The sequence below is a fragment of the Stomoxys calcitrans genome, chromosome 3, assembly GCF_963082655.1.
Source record: "Stomoxys calcitrans chromosome 3, idStoCalc2.1, whole genome shotgun sequence".
Lineage (NCBI taxonomy): Eukaryota > Metazoa > Arthropoda > Insecta > Diptera > Muscidae > Stomoxys > Stomoxys calcitrans.
The window spans coordinates 117,045,742-117,059,900 of NC_081554.1; the positions used below are offsets into that span (position 1 = coordinate 117,045,742).

Consider the following 14,159-nt stretch of genomic DNA (forward strand, 5'->3'; position numbering starts at 1 on the left):
TAGCGTGCTTTCCACAGACCTAAAATGACATGACGATCAAGAATATATATACATTATGGGGTCTCAGACGCATATTTCGAGGTGTTACAAACAGAATGACGAAAATAATATTCCCCCATCCTATGGTGGAGTGTATAAAAAATTGATACAAAATAAAAATTGTGTTAAGTATAAATTTAAATCTAACACCCTTCCTCAATTAGGACTCCAGCCTGCTCTCGGAATTTAATTAGTTTGATCATTGTTTCTGTTGGACGATACATACAAACGATTTGATTTTTCTTTACATACCTGAGTAAAAAAAGTTGATATGGTCAGTTCCAAATATATCTTGGATACGATATAGTTGGATTTAATTAGATCCAAATGGCCATATCCAATTATATATAATTATAGCTGCGCCCGGCCCGCTTCACAGCGCTTCCTTTTACATCATATGAATTATAACTTTCTTTTCAATTACTCTTCTTTGCACTCACTAAGTTACGTATATATTTTGAAGCCATGTTTTTATAGAACTTTTAGACTGTTGGGGAAGCTTGTCCCAGGGTAGGAGGGTTAAACAAATAGTACCGAAAACAGTCAAAGGTTAGTTCCTTTATTTTATTTATTTGAAGGACAGACAACTTGTCAAAACAGTAGTGAAAAGCATATGATCAACTTTGAGCACACTCTCCTGTAACCATCTTCGGCTTACCCATGCCAAAAATATCAGAAAAAATGTTCTGCACTGGATATTCCTTCAATAATAGTTGCGGCAATAATCATTATCCATTTAAGACTTCAGCACAAAACCTTACGGCCTAGACCACTAAATTTGTTTTTTCTTTTTAAACCATCCCTTATAATTTAATTTCGTCATTCCGTTTGTTAACCATCGAAATATTCATCAGAGACCCAACAAAGTATATATGTATATATTTGATCGTCTTGACATTCTTAGTCGATTTAGCCATCTCGGTCCGTCCATCTGTCGGAAGCACGCTACCTTTCGAAGGGATAAAGCTAGGCGCATGTAATTTTGCACAAATGCTTCCTATTAGTGTAGGTCAGTTGGGATTTTGAATGGATCATATTGGTCCATGTTTTGATATACCTGCCATATTAGCCGATTTTGGATCTTGACTTCATGAGCCACTACAGGGCGCAATTTTTATCCGATTTGGCAGAAATTTTTAATAAGATATTTTGTTATGACTTTCAACATTTGTGCTAAGTATGGTTCAAACCGGTTTAAAACTTGATGTTGCTCCCTTATAAACCGATCTCATAATTTGACTCTCTGAGCCTTTAGGGGGCGCAATTCTTATGCGATTTGGCTAAACATTATTTAAACGACTTCTCCTATGATCTTCCACATATGTGCCAAATATGGTCTGATTGGGTCCATAACCTGATATAGCTCCCATATGAACCGATCTCCCGATTTTAATTCTAAAGCCATTATAGGGCTCAATTCTTATCCAATTTTTGCTGACATTTGTCGCAACGACATCTACTATAGTCTTTAACAGCCAAACCAAGCATAACCTGAACTAGCTCCAATAGCTTTGCAATTTTTATATATTATCCTTTGTTTGCTAGTAATGAGATATCGGGGAAAAAAATGACAAATGAAATCCATCCATGGTAGAGGGTATGTAAGATTCGGCTTTGCCGAACTTTTCCCGCTTTTACTTGTTGTCACTCGATTCGTTCGCCAAGTAAATGAAAACAGCTAATTTTATAAAGAGAAAATTTCTGTTTTCAATGACTTGGCGAACAAATCGAGTGACAAAACGAAAAAAATGTGTGCTTATCGGCACGCCACTTGGACTCGACTATAAAAAGAAGGCTTCTTATTTTTGAGTTAAATTTTCAATCAAACCCGCTCCACTGAGCTTTCGCTTTCAAGACGTAGAATAATCTCACCTCAGTAACGTAACCTACTATTCAAGAGCTCTGATTCTATGTACGTTCGTTGAGCCTTCCCCTCTAACAGTTAAACCTAAACTTGGATATTCGCACTCTACTAAATAAATTTTTATCTATAGCAAATATAGCCACTTAAACTACCTGAAACACATATTGTTAAGGCCCATCTTAGGGTGGGAAATTCAAAAAAATAATACAGCAAACAACCGCAAGGAAATTCCTATATTTTAATTTCTTTATTTTAAGGACCGATAGGTTGCCATAACAAAGATAAATGTTGCATAATCAATTTTTACCACTCTGCCCTCTCTCTGTTCGTGGTGGCGTCGCCATTCAGTTGATCCATTTGCAAACAGATGGCGCTTATTTAAATGCTAGTGCTGCCATCGATAAGGGAAAGGTTTAGACTTTAATAACTTAAAAGCTCTCCGTTCCATGTCGCCCGGATGCTTGCGCAATCACATATAAACGACTGAGAATTGTACATTTCTCCCATCTGTTAGAGCTTTTTTGAACATACGTTATGAGTCTATAGATTTCCTTTGTCAGTGCTGCTACTTGCTTGGCTACCTGCCATATATATGGCTACCTGTTGAAATCAAATTGCCATATTAAATGATTCTCAGTGGTAAAGAACTAATTTGCCGGTCTTTATATTAGGTGCGATGGCGACAAGTCTTAGTAATTTAACCATGTAAAACTTTTCAACATGAAAGTGTCGCCCAGCAGCACGTTGTTTGGACTTGTCTAGGAAAAGAAGGCTCCTTGTAGATGAACTAAAAATGGCGACCACCTTGACTCAAGGTTTGCAACTGCTCCTATCACACTGAACGTCATAACTTTGGGGGTACGGCGGCAGTGTCCTATTAGGTCATTATTATTGATCAACTGCTTTGAGGTGAGGTGGTCCACTAGATATATGAGAAGAATAATATCATATTCGCAGTCCACAACCTTATACATTGAATTCAATCCCACATTGTCATAATTGGTGTATAGCGCCGTTTGGTGAGGGGCGCCTCAGTCCATCTGCCACTTGAGCACAAATTTGAATGACGCACTCCACTTCAAAATAAATATCACTTGATTGTTTTAATGGGGAGGTAAAGCACCACCTAGATTCTTGGACACAAAGTTTGAAGTCATATTCGTAATCTGCTACCAAATGCCTTTAATTTGAAGCTCATCCAGCTAGGATCGAATTATATTCCCATTAGAGGGTGGGGCGACCCCCAATTACTTTGACCTCTTTTTTATATCATATTCGTAGTCTAGTCCCGAATACCTTTTATTTGAGTCCCATATCGATATTTACGTCCAAAATGTTTGTTTGGGGAAGTTTTTGCGGTTGGACGACCCCTCGCATACTTCTTCCCAAGATTTAATACCATATTCGTATTCTACTCCCCAATACCTTTTATTTGATACCCTTATAGCCCCTATCGGTCTACTTTTGATTTTAGGTAGTGATTTTGGGGTAACGGGGGAGGGTCCGTCCCCTTCCAATATCAACAAACTAAAAAGCCTTTTCCACCTTCCTAACCATTTTCCAAATTGTCATTATCGTCCAATAAACCTATTTTAGGGGGTTTTGGGGTCGGGGCGGCCCCCAGTTACTTGGATCCAATTTTTAATATGAAAGTCGAAGTCTACTTTTGAATACCTTTCATTTGAATCCCATATTGTCCCGATCGGTTCAATTTTATTTTGGAGTCGTACTTCTAGGATAAGGTGGAGGGTCCGCCCCCCACCAATATCAATAAATTATATATCCTTTTGCTCTTTTCGGGTCACTCCCCACAATTCGTGAAAATTTGAAACAAATCGGTTCAGCTGTTTTTGAGTCTATACGGAACAAACAAATTTACAAACCCACAAACATACAAACAAACACAAATTCAAATTTATATATATAATTGGATATCGGACCATATATAATTATATCTTTTATATATAACTAGCTGACCCGGGCCCGCTCCGCTGCGCCTTCTTTTACTTTATATGGAACAAAAGTTTTCTTGGAATATTTATTTTCGACAATTAAAGAGCTTTTAGTGAAATACCATGCTACGAATATAGTATCGCTTGACTAATTGTTTAACAATATAAGTGCCTTTGTCCGAATCCCATATGATCTTTATTGGTCTACGAATTTTAGTTTGGATGTAAGGTGTACTCCATTATTAAAATACTTTATTTCAGCCCGCTACTCTTATGATATCTGATTTAGGGGTGTTTTCGAGGGTGAGGTAGTCCCCCAGGCACTTGGCCTTGAAAAATATCAGCATCGTGCTCTTCTTTCAAAAACCATTTATTTAAACCACATATTGCTATTGGTTTAGGGGAGTTTACACGATGAGGCATCCCCCAAACAAATGGCCCAAAGTACTTTATCAAATTCGTTTTCTAATCTTAAATACCACATAAACTTGCTAAAACTTGCTGCTTGTGGGGTATTTCGGGAAAGGGGTTGACCCCCAGAAAATTGGTCCCGAAAGTGGGTATCAATTCTTTCTCTACCCCCCAATACCTTTCATTTAACCTCCACATTGACATGGTCGGTATATACGGCCTATTTAGGGGTGTTTTAGGGATTAGGGTGGTCACCCAAACACTAAGCCCGGAAAATATATCAGCAACGTGCTCAATTCTCATATATCTATATATCATTTATTTGAACCCCATATTGCCATTGTCCTCAAAATTGGATATCAAATTCGTTTTCAAATCTCATTTAAACTCCTTATTGAAAAGTCAGCAAATATGTCCGGTTTGGGATATTGGCCCTATAAACTATAAATATTTAGTTCCACTCTCTTTACGACCCAAATTGTTTTGGTGAGCCAATATGTCCTATTTGGGGGTTGTTATAGTGGTGGGGCGTCCCCTAGACAGTTGGTCCCTAATGTTGATATCAGATACGTGGTCAACTCCCAAACACCTTTAATTTGAGCCCCATATTTCCATAGTCGGCAAAAGTGACCGGGGGATGGGCGGCCACTCAGTGAGTTGGCCTTGAAAATATATTGGGTTGGCCAAAAAGTAATTGCGGATTTTTTAAAAGAAAGTAAATGCATTTTTAAAAAAACTTAGAATGAACTTTAATCAAATATACTTTTTTTACACTTTTTTTCTAAAGCAAGCTAAAAGTAACAGCTGATAACTGACAGAAGAAAGAATGCAATTACAGAGTCACAAGCTGTGAAAAAATTTGTCAACGCCGACTATAAGAAAAATCCGCAATTACTTTTTGGGCAACCCAATAGTACCCTATTTTAACCACGGGATCATTATGCACCATCTGTGAAAATTTCAAGAAAATCGGTTCAGTCGTTTCTGAGTCTATAAGGAACACACAAACATACAAACAAACAATTGATTTTTATATATAAGATTAGATATAATTGGATCTGACGATATCAACTTTTTTTTACTCGGGTAGTCTTTGATAAAACAAATTTTGGTATCGGTGTGCTTAGTCCTATTGCTTAGTTTCTCATCTTTTATTGTACGCAAAACACTTTGATTATCCACAAAAAATTTTGTCGGTTGACCTTGTTTTAGCATCACATCGCTTAAAAGGGCTCGTAGCCAAATTGTCTCTTTGCATACTTCCGATGGAGATACGAACTCTGCTTAAGTTAAGGAGAGGAATACACAAGTTTGCTTTCTACATGACCAATTTATTGTACCACCGTTATTTTTGAAAATAAATCCAGAATTAGATTTGCGGTCGAAATTAGCCTCGGCCCGGCGTCAGCAAAACCAACAAAAACAATTTTATCTGCAACGCTATTATAACGTCGTAGCCATATGTCTATATGTGGAGGTGGTGAACCAGCTCGTTTCGGTCCAAAGGATCGATCGCCGCAGGAACAGGGTGGTCATTATTGAAAGGCGCCAATAACTCGCCATGTCATATCAAGCATCATAGGCACTCAGTATTTGTGCAAGAATCGGTGCATCCCGGGCTGTCACTGAGACTCTCCGCTCGATACCGCTGATTGTTCGCGGCTGCAATTGCAGCTACTCCGAATGGAGCATTCCACTATACGCAACCCGTGGATACGCCCGGTAGCTTACAGCTAAACTTCGCGTGATATCAATGAACACCACACAGATTAAAGATAACTTTTGAATCCATATAACTTTGGGCATGTTTCGACATATGCTCCCCTCCACTATCTGATTTGAGGATATAAAGGTATTTGCCAAACTTATTATTCGCCATTTCCATATATTTTTGAATCTTCTAAACCTAAGCTTTGTTATTTAAAGATAAATTTTTGTATATAGACTAAAATCTTCAATGAAAGTGTTTTAATTTGCATTGGCCCGCAAACATCCGACTGAATTAAATCCAAAACTGCGTTGGATTATGTTTCTGAATATTTTTTGTTTTATACCACATTTGTTTTATACCACAACCAACCATTTTAAAATCACTCATCGCATTGATGTTTCTGCGCCTTTCACGACATTGACGTTTCTGCGCCCGAAAACTTTATGCCGAAAATGTACATATTGGGTTGCCCAAAAAGTAATTGCGGATTTTTCATATAGTCGGCATTGACAAATTTTTTCACAGCTTGTGACTCTGTAATTGCATTCTTTCTTCTGTCAGTTATAAGCTGTTACTTTTAGCTTGCTTTAGAAAAAAAGTGTAAAAAAGTATATTTGATTAAAGTTCATTCTAAGTTTTATTAAAAATGCATTTACTTTCTTTTAAAAAATCCGCAATTACTTTTTGGGCAACCCAATAGTTGTGAGAACTACATTTGGCTAACATTGCTTGGTTAGTCTTTTGTCTGAGACAAAAACAATACATTACGTACATCTGGGAAACCAATTGCTTTACCATTTGCAGTTTTAATTTTACACTGCCTATTTTGAAATTCTACACTTAGAAAAATGGTGCGCATAAAATAATGTAAAATGCTTATTCCAAATAAGTTAGTTAATTTTCATCTAATTTAAATAAATTTTGATTAAAACAAGGAAAAATTCCGAATTTTTAGTAAGTTTTATTCATCTGTAATTACCCAGACCGGATAATTTCTTTGTACGTGGTTAGTCCAATGTTTCTTTGTCAACACACCAAGCTGCTGACAAAGGACTTGAGAACGCTGTTTCTACTTTTGTGTAAAGTGATGGCATGTAAAGCAGTTGTAGTCCTATGCAGCCTTAGAAATTCATGCTCGGCGAATGGAAATTGTCCAACGGGAGAATCGGCAGGGTTAGTCTTTCATGCGTCTTGGCTACTTATGAGAGAAGGGAGATCGGTCTGTACGACTCGATTTGCTTGTGTCCTTTTCAGCTTTCAGTAGCGGGATCACACCGCCCATCTTCCAAACATGGGCTACTATAATAGTGTTCAGACAGGCTGAGGACAGTTGTAAGGTACTCGACTCCAGGTAGATCCAGATTCTTCATCATCAGTGTAGAGATTCTATCTGGGCAGCGACTTGGCGCCACGAATGACATTTGTAGCATTGTGAACGGTAAATTGTGATGGCTCTCTAGCAGCACGAAGATCACGGATACGACGAATGGCTGCCCTTCTAGCCTTGTCACTCTCGGGTCAATAAATTGACGTTTATCTAAGGAAAATACCTTACCTCGCCGGAATTTTAAATTTTAAAACAATTGTTTTCCTAAGCAAGCAAATAAAAAACCAACCAAAACAAAAATCAGCTATTCTGCAAATTTTAACTGGAAGTCGTTCGCGTATTTTTGCTTGCAATTTTTTTAAAAAGATTAAAATGGCTCTTGCTCTCTTGCAAATTTTTACTGAAAAATTACGCGAACAGACCTATTGAAATACAATTTGTAACTTAAAATTTTATTAAAAATAAACTTAGGTTGACAGATTTTGTAACAGAGATGGTTAAACACCTTGTTTGTCAGTCGTGCAATCATTAATCGATTAAAAACGTAGAATATCTACATGTTTACTGTAGAATGTTACTGGAAACCGCCTGTGTTCATAATAAATAAAAATAAGGCAATAGGCAGTTGAGCGTCATGCGCAACGTCATAAACCATTCAGATCAATGCAGATGCATGTGCCACCGACAAAAAGGAATCAGCACACACACATGTAAAAGCTGAAACCATGCAAACCATTCTGATGTATGCATTCGCCAAAAAAAATTCGTGCACGGTAACAAGAACAAAAATGAAAAATGTAAATTTGGCGAGTTACGATATCCATCTCTTCTGTCTATTCAAATAATGTTTTTATACCCTCCACCATATATACTAATTTCGTCATTCTGTTTGTAACTCCTCGAAATATTCGTCTAAGACCCATAAAGTATATATATTCTTGATCGTCATTATATTTTGAGTCGATCTAGCCATGTCCGTACGTCCGCCTGTCTGTCTAAATGTCGAAGGAGTAAAGCTAGCCGCTTGAAATTTTGCACAAATACTTCTTATTAGTGTAGGTCGGTAGGGATTGTAAATGGACTATATCGGTTCATGTTTTGATATAGCTGTCATATAAACCGATCTTGGACCTTGACTTCTTGAGCCACTAGAGCCAAGTCTTGTCCGATTTGGCTGAAATTTTGCATGAGGTGCTTTATTATGACTTCCAACAAATGTGCTGATTATGGTTGAAATAGGTTCATAAATTGATATAGGTGTCATATAAACCAATCTGGGGTTTTGACTTCTTGAGCGTCTAGAGGGCGCAATTCCTATCCTTTTTTGGCTGAAATTTTGCACGACGTGTTTTGTTATGACTTCCAACAATTGTGTTAAGTATGCGTTAAATCGGTTCATAACCTGATATAACTGCCATATAAACCGTTCTTGAATATTGACTTCTTGAGCCAATAGAGCGCGCAATTCTTATCCGATTTGGCTGAAATTAAGCATGAGGTGTTTTGTTATGACTTCTAACAACTGTGTCAAATATGGTTCAAATCGATCAATAACCTGATATAGCTGCCATTTAAACTGATCTGGGATCTTGATTTCTTGAGCCTCCAGAGGGCATAATTATTATCCAATGTACAACGGCTTCTCCCATGATCTTCAACATATGTGTCAAATATGGTCCGAATCGATCTATAGCCTGATACAGCTCCTATATAAACCGATCTCTCTATTTTACTTCTTGAGCCCCTAAAGAGCGCAATTCTTACTCGAATTGGCTAAAATTTTACACAATGACTTCTACTACTACTTTGGTCTCCAGCATTCAATTCAATTATGGTCCGAATCGGACCATAACTTGATATAGCTCCAATATAAAATCAATTCTTTTCTTTTATCTTTTGTTTGCCTAAAATGAGATATGGGAAAAGAACTCGACAAATGCCATTTATGGTGGAGGAGGAGGTATATAAAATTCGGCCTGGCCGAACTTAGCACGCTTTTACCTGTTCTTTCTCGTCTCAAAACACAACTACAGGAAGAAATTTAATATACTGCAATGGTATAGTGGAAATTAGTTATCATCGCCACTGCTCAGAATAACCCAAACATATAGCGTGACATGGCCTGACATTTTTTTAAGCTTAGAAATTAGAAAAAAAAATAAAAATTATTCTGGTCTTTATTTAACTTTGATTTATACTACAAATTACAGACGGACGTACACCTTTTATTGCAGCTATTTGATTGAACATAAAACTATGATTCTATACTGTAAACTTTAATTTCATTTTCAACAGACTATAAAATATTGTGGATATGGCGAAACGGAACTTCTGGGAAAATATAGTGCTTAAAATAAAACAAAGGATATATATGTCGGATGGAAACAAATAAACAAAGGATTAATATTAGAATAAATAGAACATCCACAATTAAAAGAATTATTTCATGCGGATTAGTTAAAACTGAACGAAAAAGAAGCAGAGATTTTGCAAAAATTTTTACAGATGTATTAACACACAGTAAAAATTTCAAACATTTTATTCCAGCAATAGAGTTGAGTTCAGTTCGAAATATCTTTCACGATTGTTCATCATATGCACTGAATAAAGAATAATTTAGCTCCATTTAGTTAACGATGAACCATAACGAAGTTTATTTGGTGTAAATTTATGCATAAACTAAAAACGAATAAAATTTAGCGCTATATGAAGTTAAACTGTATTCGAAAGTAGTTTATTTTAACTCAACCACTGGGTCATTTTTTTTTTAGAGTACTTTAAAACCATTTTTTTGTAATTCTTGAGACAGATATTAAATTGCCGTCAAATGACAGTATGTACAAAACATCCTCCATGATTACTTCTGACTTGACATCTTCCAAATTATACATAACCAATTTAGATAATCCTTTACGAATAGTCGCTACATCAGTCCCATTGGCAACTGAAACAAATTCACAATCACTGCTGTCGAACGTGAAAAAATCCTCCAGTCTTCTGCTAACATCTTTTTCTTATATATAAAAATCAATTTGTGTTTGTTTGTCTGTTTCGTATAGACTCAAAAATGCCGGAACCGATTTTCTTGAAATTTTCACAGATAACGCATATTGATATCATGGTGAATATAGAGTTCCCTTTGCCATCATTTTCAGAAACGCACTCTTATAAAGGGTGATTTTTTAGATATTATTTTTTTGGCAAAACTGGTTAAAACAGCTCATGAACGTTTCGTGTTTTGTACCACGGTCAAATATCTTCAGGTTGGTCTATAATTTTTCCATGAATCGTCTTACAAACGAACGAAACTTGTAAATTCTTGAATTTTAGTATCAAAATGCGTGGTCTGTTAAGAAAGTTCGCGCTAATTTTTTTCTTATTTTTGGCTCAATGGATACGTAAATAAGCATAATTGTCGATTTTGGAGTGAAGATCAGCCAGAAGCATTAAAAGAGCTACTAATGCATCCAGAAAAAGCCACAGTTTGTTGGGATTTACGAGCTGTTGGAATCATTGGACCGTGATTTTTCAGAGATGATGCGAATCGTAACGTTACTGTTAATGGTGAGCGCTACCGTGAGATGATATCCAAGTTTTTTTTTTGCCCAAAATGCAAAAGCTTGACGTTCATGACATGTGGATTCAACAAGACGGTGCCACATGCCACACAGCACGCGTAGCAATGGACTTATTGAGAGGCGAGTTCGGTGAACATTTTATTTTACATCCGGGGCCGGTCAATTGGCCGCCCAGATTGTGCGATTTAACGCCTTTAGACTATTTAATGTGGGGCTATGTTAAAGCTCATGTCTATACAGACAAGCCTGCTTCAATGACGTATTGGAAGGCAATATTGAAGCATTTATTCGTGAGATACCGGCCGAAATGTTGCAAAGAGTATGCCAAAATTGGACTAAGCGGATGGACCATTTGAGGCGCTGTAACGGTCAACATTTACATGAAATGATCTTCAAACATTAAATTATATGGACCGTACGAACTATCAATTCAAATTATGATTTCATGAAATTTTCTAAATTTTGTGTTTTTTTTTTTTTGAAAAACGTTCGTATATCTCTTAAAAATCACCCTTAAGTAATCTGAAACCAAAATTTGGAATCCAAATTTCGGGTGGGGTGCACCGACTTGCTAGGGGCACCGACCTACCCCAAAACCCTCCATATATATAGACCAATCACGACAATATGGGATTCAAATGAAAGGTATTTAAGAGAAGAAGACTATCTGATATCCAACTTTAGGACCAAACATTTGGGAGATTACCCTAGCCACAAAACACCCCTAAATCGGAAATATTTATCGAAATAAAAAGTATGTAAGAGTAGGAAACGAATCTGATATCCAAACTCGAGACCAAGTATTTGGGGGGCGCTCCTCAACCAAAATAACCCCCAAAGAGGACAAATTTACCGACCATAGCAATATGGTGCTCAAATGAAAGGTTTTTGGGAGTAGAGCATGAATCTGATATGAACGGGAAAAAGTGTCTATAGGGCCTCCTCACCCCCATACAGCTTCCAAATAGGACGTATTTGCTGACTATTGGAATAAGGGGCTCAAATGAAAGGTATTTGTGGCCTAAGTGTTTGGGGGCACCTCATCCCATAAACTCCTCTTAAATAGCGCACGATGCTGACATTTTTCAGAGCTAAGTGTTTCGGGGACCACCCCACTCCCCAAAACACCCCTAAATTGTACATATTTACGGACCATGGCAATATGGGACTAAAATGAAAGGCATTGAGGAGTAGAATATGAAATTGATACGCACATTCGGGACCAAGTTTCTGTACAATACGAATATGATATCCAAATGTGGACACCCCCAAAGAGTTCAAGTTTACCGACCATGGCAGTATGTGACTCAAATGAAAGGTATTGGAGATTGTTTTCTAATTTGATATCCAATTTTAAGGCCAAGTGTCTGGGGGACGCCTCATGGGCCCATGAATACCCCTTAAACCAATGGCAATATGGGGTTTAAATAAATGGTATTTGAGAGTAGAGTACGATGCTGAAAACAGACCTAAATCGGACATACATATTTACCGACCATGGCAATATGGGGTTCAAATGAAATAAAGTCCTTTAGGAATGGAGAACATCTAATATCCAAACTTAAATGACCCTTAACCAAATTTATAGACCAATAAAGATCATATTGGATTCACATAAAGGCAATTATGTTGTTATACTCTAAGTCAAGTGACATACATATACCACATTCGCAGCATGGTATTTCAGTAAAAGCTCTTTAATCATCGAAAAGAAATATTAAAAGGATACATTTGTTCCATATATTGTAAAAGAAGGCGCAGCGGAGCGGAACGGTTCAGCTAGTAGCTAGTATAATATATAACAAGTAAAAGCGTGCTAAGTTCGGCCGGGCCGAATCTTATATACCCTCCACCATGGATCGCATTTGTCGAGTTCTTTTCCCGGCATCTCTTCTTAGGCAAAAAAGGATATAAGAAAAGATTTGCTCTGTTATTAGAGCGATATCAAGATATGGTCCGGTTCGGACCACAATTAAATTATATGTTGGAGACCTGTGTAAAATTTCAGCCAGTTCGAATAAGAATTGCGGCCATTGTGGGCTCAAGAAGTAAAATAGAGAGAACGATTTATATGGGAGCTGTATCGGGCAATAGACCGATTCAGACCATAATAAACACGTTTGTTGATGGTCATGAGAGGATCCGTCGTACAAAATTTCAGGCATATCGGATAATAATTGCGACCTCTAGGGATCAAGAAGTCAAGATCCCAGATCGGTTTATATGGCAGCTGTATCAGGTTATGGACCGATTTAAACGTGATTTGACACAGTTGTTGAAAGTAAGAATAAAATACGTCATCCAAAATTTCAGCCAAATCGGATAGGAATTGTGCCCTCTAGAAGCTCAAGAAGTCAAATCCCCAGATCTGTTTATATGACAGCTATATCCGGTTATGAACCGATTTGAACCATACTTGGCACAGTTGTTGGGTATCATGATAAAACACGTCGTGCAAAATTCCATTCCAATCGGATGAGAATTGCGCCCTCTAGAGGCTCAAGAAGTCAAGACCCAAGATCGGTTTATATGGCAGCTATATCAGGTTATGGACCGATTTGAACCATACGTGGCACAGTTGTTGGGTATCATGATAAAACACGTCGTGCAAAATTTCATTCCAATCGGATAAGAATTGCGCACTCTAGAGGCTCAAGAAGTCAAGACCCAAGATCGGTTTATATGGCAGCTATATCAGGTTACAAACCGATTCGAACCATACTTGGCACAGTTGTTGGATATCATAATAAAACACGTCGTGCAAAATTTCATTCCAATCGGATAAGAATTGCGCACTCTAGAGGCTCAAGAAGTCAAGACCCAAGATCGGTTTATATGGCAGCTATATCAAAACATGGACCGATATGGCCCATTTACAATATCAACCGACCTACACTAATAAGAAGTATTTTTGCAAAATTTCAAGCGGCCAGCTTTACTCCTTCGGAAGTTAACGTGCTTTCGACAGACAGACGGACGGACGGACAGACGGACGGACATGGCTAGATCGACATAAAATGTCGCGACGATCAAGAATATATATACTTTATGGGGTCTCAGACGAATATTTCGAGTAGTTACAAACAGAATGACGAAATCAGTATATCCCCCATCTTATGGTGAAGGGTATAAAGAAGTGACACCACTTTTCATTACAATTATCCTGCTTGACTTGAATGTTTTCAATACGGAATTTGGTTCGCTTGACGGTAGTATTCCTTCAGCAATTTTTTTTTAACAGCGTGTACCGTCAACTACCCATCGTTTGGAAAATCAC

The 14,159-nt window shown here is 37.4% G+C and overlaps 1 protein-coding gene across 6 annotated transcripts in view; it reads right to left on the minus strand.

Annotated features, from left to right (window-relative positions):
- Window positions 1-14,159, minus strand: part of LOC106083289 (protein WBSCR14 homolog) — a 158,629-nt gene that overhangs the window by 1,559 nt on the left and 142,911 nt on the right. The gene's annotated exons all lie outside the window — the stretch shown is intronic.